General features: G+C 33.7%; 1 protein-coding gene and 1 pseudogene across 13 annotated transcripts in view; one reads left to right on the top strand and one right to left on the bottom strand.

Moving 5' to 3' along the window:
* NUMB (NUMB, endocytic adaptor protein) overlaps nucleotides 1-6,000 on the bottom strand; it is a 128,026-nt gene that overhangs the window by 77,750 nt on the left and 44,276 nt on the right. The gene's annotated exons all lie outside the window — the stretch shown is intronic.
* LOC112473802 lies at nucleotides 1,577-1,695 on the top strand (annotated as a pseudogene).

The raw sequence follows: 6,000 nt of genomic DNA on the forward strand, positions 1-6,000 counted from the left end.
TCCCTGAGCCTTAACTGAATACTACCAGGAAACTGACAGAAAAAACGAAACAGAAATAAAGAAAATTCCAACTCAAAATTTGTTCTATATAGTGAAATCTAAAGATTTTAAAGGTCGTCAGCATCTAGTGACCCACAAAGATTTTGTTGGAACTCTGATATGTGCTCAGCCCAATTCTAATCATTGAGATTATATAGTTTAAAAAAGGTAATAAAAGACATTCAATCTATCAGATGTTTTGTTAGTAAGAATTCTAATAGAAGAAACCTTACCATTAAAACAAAAATTCTGGAAAACCTCTTCCTTGTAAGATATAACTTCCTTGTGAGGAAATTTTTTTTTTTAAGTCAGATATAACTTAAAACTTTTAATGATTATTATGGCAGAAAGCAAATTTGGTAAAATTTATTAGAATAAATGATATACATAATTAAGTTATTCTTATTTCTTTAAAATATCAGTATTGTCTCTCTATTGTGGGTCTGAGAATTCAGTTTTACATTTTAATAATTTGTAAATCAAATATTAAAGAAGAAACTTGACAGGTACACATTCAATCAGTTAATTTATTTTACATCAGATCAAAAGTTCCTTCAAGGGCAAGATTAATATCCCCTACTAAGAATAGTGGTTCAAATAAAAGAGTGAAACAACTATATTTACTGAATTTGTTTTCCACAAAATTCCAAGAATTTTCACAAATCCTGGAAGAAAAATGTTACATCTTACAAGCCAGACCACTAGTTTATGTGGTTATAAAACATACTTAAACTCACTAGGAACAAATTACATGAAAAAATAATTCACTGTAACCAATATTCATATTGCTATAAAATAAGCTGACATTTGCTTTACTATACTGCACAGAAGCAAAATATTTAAAAATTTTTAAAATTCCAAATATAATATAAATTCCAGAAAAAAGCCAGAAACTCATTCATGTTCACCTTAATAACTGAAAGAAATTCCCTCCAATACTTTATTTTCTTAAAAAAAAAGGCGGGCGGGGGGAGGGTTTCTCTCATCCAAGAAGCTAGCCACTCTCTTTGCTACTGCCAGAAGTTAAAAGTAGATAAAATCAAATTTAGATGAGTAAAAAATTTGTATCTGAATGTCAGAATAGACAATGGCTATCTATATAGAAAAAAGAATTCCCATCACTGTGACCAAGTAATAAGTTCTCATCTTACATTATATTCTGTTTTTGAATGTACTTATTCCTTGACAAAATGTCATAAAGTCAGCTGAATGTAGTAAGCAATTGAGATAGAGACCATTTTCAAGACCAACAAAACCATCAAAAGATATGAGGGTTTTTTTCATTTATACATAAAGCAATTGAAGATAACAAAGTAGCTAATTTGCTACATGGCCCATCTAACATATATCCATTCATTCGACTCTAACTTAATTTCCGGAATTTAGCTGTGTCTGAAAAGTCCCCAAGATGACTAGGATACCTTTGTGAACCCTGGAATCATTCTGGAATCACTCTAGTAAGCTAATAATAGCCCATTAATAAGACTTAAAACTCTGGGTGGGGTGTGTGTATGTGTGTCTAAAGTCAGCTCTATCCATCTACAGCCATGCCACCCTGAACAAGCCCGATCCCATCTGATCTCAGAAGCTAAGCAGGGTCAGGCCTGGTTAGTACTTGTATGGGAGACCACTTAAGAAGGACAGGTGCTATAGGCGTAAAAAATAATAAATAAATAAATAAGAGATTGTAAACTGACAAGGTCCTTGCAATCTATGAGGTCAACCAAGGGTTGCCTCACCAAAAAAAAAAAAAAAAAATCACCATAAGAAAACTCTATATTAAGGATGAAAAAAGCTTGCTTAGAGACAAAAAGCCACTGAACTAACATTATTTCTATTCTCTAATATTTCCATTTCTGCTTGTATCCTCCAATATCCTAGTATTATCTATGAAAACAGTTCTAGCTCTATATTATCATTTCTATAATTTTCTCTTTTATTATCAGTATTCTCCTATCCATCTCAGAATCCATTCTTTCATACATTTAAAATTCCACCCTAATCTCTGCTATTAACTTGTTTGGGATAGGGAGTGAAATTCCCTATCCCATGTTTTTTGTTATTGTTGTTTTTAAGACTACGATATGATGGCAAAAACTGACACAGTGTTTGGTGTCACATATTTACTTTTTGTTCTACAGTTCTTTTGATCTTTTTGCTCTCTACATCATATCTCCAATAGGGCTGAAAAACTGCAATAGCATATGGAACTTTAAGTCAGAAGACCTGTGCTAAAAACCTGACTGCCACTTTCAAAGTATATGACTTTAAATAAGTCATATAATGTCTCTGGCCTCCATTTTATACATATCTTCTCTTTTTACTTAATAAGGTGGGTGACAGCATATAGTTAGTACTATTCTTATGTCATGGGTAGGGAAATATGTACATGATGAAAACAACTTTAAAATCATATGATTAAATAGTCACTGCTTAAAACAGGATCATGATATGTGTGTGTGTGTGTGTGTGTGTGTGTGTGTGTGTGTGTATACATAGACATCTATGTAGATATATATCTATATATCTATATATCGATGTAGATATCTATATAGATATATATATCCTGATATTCTTTCCACTGGTATTCTTTCCTCTCCAAAACACTACCTTAAACTATATTGTCAGAGACAAACTAGTAATGTTTATCACCTTACTTTTTACATGTGATACTTTACAGGATTACATGCCAAAAGACCACCGAAAATTAACCTATGTTTTGTCTACTTATCAACAAAAATGAAAACAAATGTAACAAAAATCCGTATAATCCGTGTTATGAAGACATAATATGTAAAGAGCATTTTAAAAACAAAGGACAAAAAAAATGACAGATGCCAAAGGAAGAAATATAAATCCATAATAAAAACATTGGTCCAGCATTTCTATTTCTCAGAACTATACTAAGGGCATAACACAAATATACAAAGATGAATTTTAAAAATGTTCACTGTAGTACCATTTATACTAGAAAAAAAACTGTAAACTTAAATATAAGAAAATGAAAACTGGCTGAATAAATTATGATACATCTAAACCACATACAATGGAGCTTTTAAATTATGAAGCGCTAAAACAAGCCCTCCTTTGAGAACACATTAGAATATTGGGATAGAGGGCAAATGTTTGAAAAAAAACATTCTAAAGTTATCATTGCTTTGATTTGCTTTTAGAAATCGTAATTAATTTATTTTGAAATTTCATTAAACATGAAAGCAGAATGAGATTGTTGTTTATCAAAGGAATTTTTTAAATGTTATCTATTTAAACATCAAAGATCATATCCTTCTTTGAAGCCTTCCCCAATCCTCCAAAGCACAGTCAGATGCTCCCTCCACTGTTCCCCAAAACGCTCTTTGGATAGCTTTGTATTAAGAGTCATTACTCGGTACTGCCTGTCTTCCTTATAAGACTGAGTTCCTTGTGGACAAAAGCTAGATCTTAATCATTATTGTCCTCAATACTTACAACAGGTCCCAGCGCACAGTAGGCCCTGTAAAAAATGCTTGTGGAATGTCTACATTCAAATTTGACTTTTCTGCATATCAGATACACTACCTTAGGCAACTTTTAAAACCTCTTTCAGCAACAATAGGGACACAATATTATGACCAATTTTATAGCATTGTGTGAAGGATTAAAGCACCAAGTATAAACATATTTGGCTTGAGTGGTATATAGACGGCACCAAAAAATGCTACTTTGCTTTCCTTTTTTCCTGATGACAGTGTCATTAAAAAATTAGAGAAACTCATCTCCCTAAAGAGAACTGAAGTGCTTGAAATGAACGACAAAGATAATAATCTTGCAGAAATTTAAATTTAAAAATAAATTTCCAGTTGTGCTTGTTAGGGACCATAATAAAACCACTATTTCAATGGCGAAAATTCCTTCTCTCTTCTGTTTCAGACAGCTGTGAACACCAATGATATCGATCAGTGGTTCTCAAGCTTTAGCATACATCAGAATCATCCGGAAGGCTTGTTAAGGTACAGATTGCTGGGTCCTACCCCAAAAGTTTGATTCATTAGGTCAGGGAAGAGGCATCAGAATTTACGTTGCTAACAAGTTCCCAGATGATGCTGATGTTACTGGTCCAGGGACCACAGTTTGAGAATCACTTATATAGGTAAGCAATCAAGTCCAGTCTTCCTCAGAATTTTTTTTTTTCTGATGCTAGGAGGAAGATTACCTCTCTTTCTCTTAGTTGGCAAATATAAAACCAATGTAAACTGGAGGTACTTGCAGCCATCTTCCCTGACTACTTGAAGAAAGCTACCTGTGTTAGAAGGCAAAGAGGCAAAGAAAAACAGAGTTGAGAACTAAGAAATAAAACTAAGAGCCCCTGACAGTCATTTGAGCCCCTAATCTCTGCTAAATCGGAAATTAGGATTATTCAGTTACTTGAGCCAATAACTCTTTCTCCCCTGTAAACTGGGTTTCTGTCTCTGCAACTATTAGAGTCCTAACTAAAACTGTGGAAAGGAAGAGTGGAAGAGATGAAGGCACAAAGTTCTAATAACACACACAAGCCATGACAACACTAACAAAGTGAAACAATGAACATTTTGGTTATAACCCGTAATCTGAAAGAAGTTACCACATTTGGTGGTTTCTTGGAAACTAATTTCCCAGCTGGAATATGAGACCAAAACCCTTTTCACAAGTTTACAAGTAAGCTTCAATGGATACCACAGGAAATTAGACAGTTGTGCCTTAATATCCAACCTCGCTTAGCTTTATTAGCTGTAGTTTACAGTGAGCACAGCTCTCTAAGTCTAGCCACACACTGTCATAAAATTTATTTAGTCTATAATATCAATAATTAAAATATGATTTGTCCCTCCATTCCCTTATTAAGTCTCTATTACATAAAGATACCCTGATAAATATGTCCAACAGGTTCACAAGGCAGAGAACCAGGTTTAGGAGCCATCTACACTGAGATGACAACGATGCCAGGAAACTGGATAGTCTGCCAAGAAGATGTTCTGCAAAGATCCTTAACCTGGTTCAGATGCGCTTCAGGGTGGGGGTCTATAAAGTTCCAAAACTGCAGGTAAAGTTTAATAAACATGTGCATTCTTCTGGTAAGAGAGATCATTACTTATGTCAGATTCTGAAAGGAGGATAAGACCCCAAAAAGAGTGAAGAACTATTGGTGTAAGGAGAGGAAACAGCAAAGATGAGACCTATGAAGAACACTTTTATATTAAGAGCAATTAAAAGGAATCTATCAATTACTAAGTGCCTATGAGAACTGTGCTATGCACATTACATATCATATTGCAGTTAATCCTGGTAACAATCTTGTGAGATGAGTGTTGGTAACTCAAATTTTGCAGGTAAGAAAACGGAGGCACAAAGTAATTAGGTGACTTGACTAAGGCTCAGGTAGCTATCCAAGCTACCGCTCTGTAGTGGAAGGTAAGATAAAACATCAGAGAATAAGGGGGTTATCACTTCAACTCCCATGTTCATCATTTCTTTCAAGAGCAGTATCTCTGAGAACTGTTTGGGTCAAGAACTTTGGAGATATCAATAAGAATAAAATTATTAAATGCTTAATTAAGGCATTAAATTACTAAATAATCAAATTATTTCTGTGGTTGTATAAATCTGGAAGCTTGGCAATTTGGCAGACTCTATTAATGCCATCATAAAATTGTTTGAGTCCAAAGTAATCATTCTAGAAAAAAAAGCCACTTAAGGATGAAGGTTGGGATAAAGGCCAATTTTAGTGTTTGCAACTGCTCTTTAATAAAAGTTCAAAATGAGAAATATTGATGTCAACTACAGGGGCCAATAAAATGTGGCAAATTTATCTAAATTATCCTTCTTTTCACCAACACTTGTAAATTCTGTCTCCTAATCTAAGTCTTTAAGATAAAGCACTTATAGTTTATTGTCTAAATAAGCCAAGAAGAGTCACAAATTCTTGCTGGAATCCCCTTCCCACCC

Source organism: Pteropus alecto, unplaced genomic scaffold (genome assembly GCF_000325575.1).
Source record: "Pteropus alecto unplaced genomic scaffold, ASM32557v1 scaffold8, whole genome shotgun sequence".
NCBI lineage: Eukaryota > Metazoa > Chordata > Mammalia > Chiroptera > Pteropodidae > Pteropus > Pteropus alecto.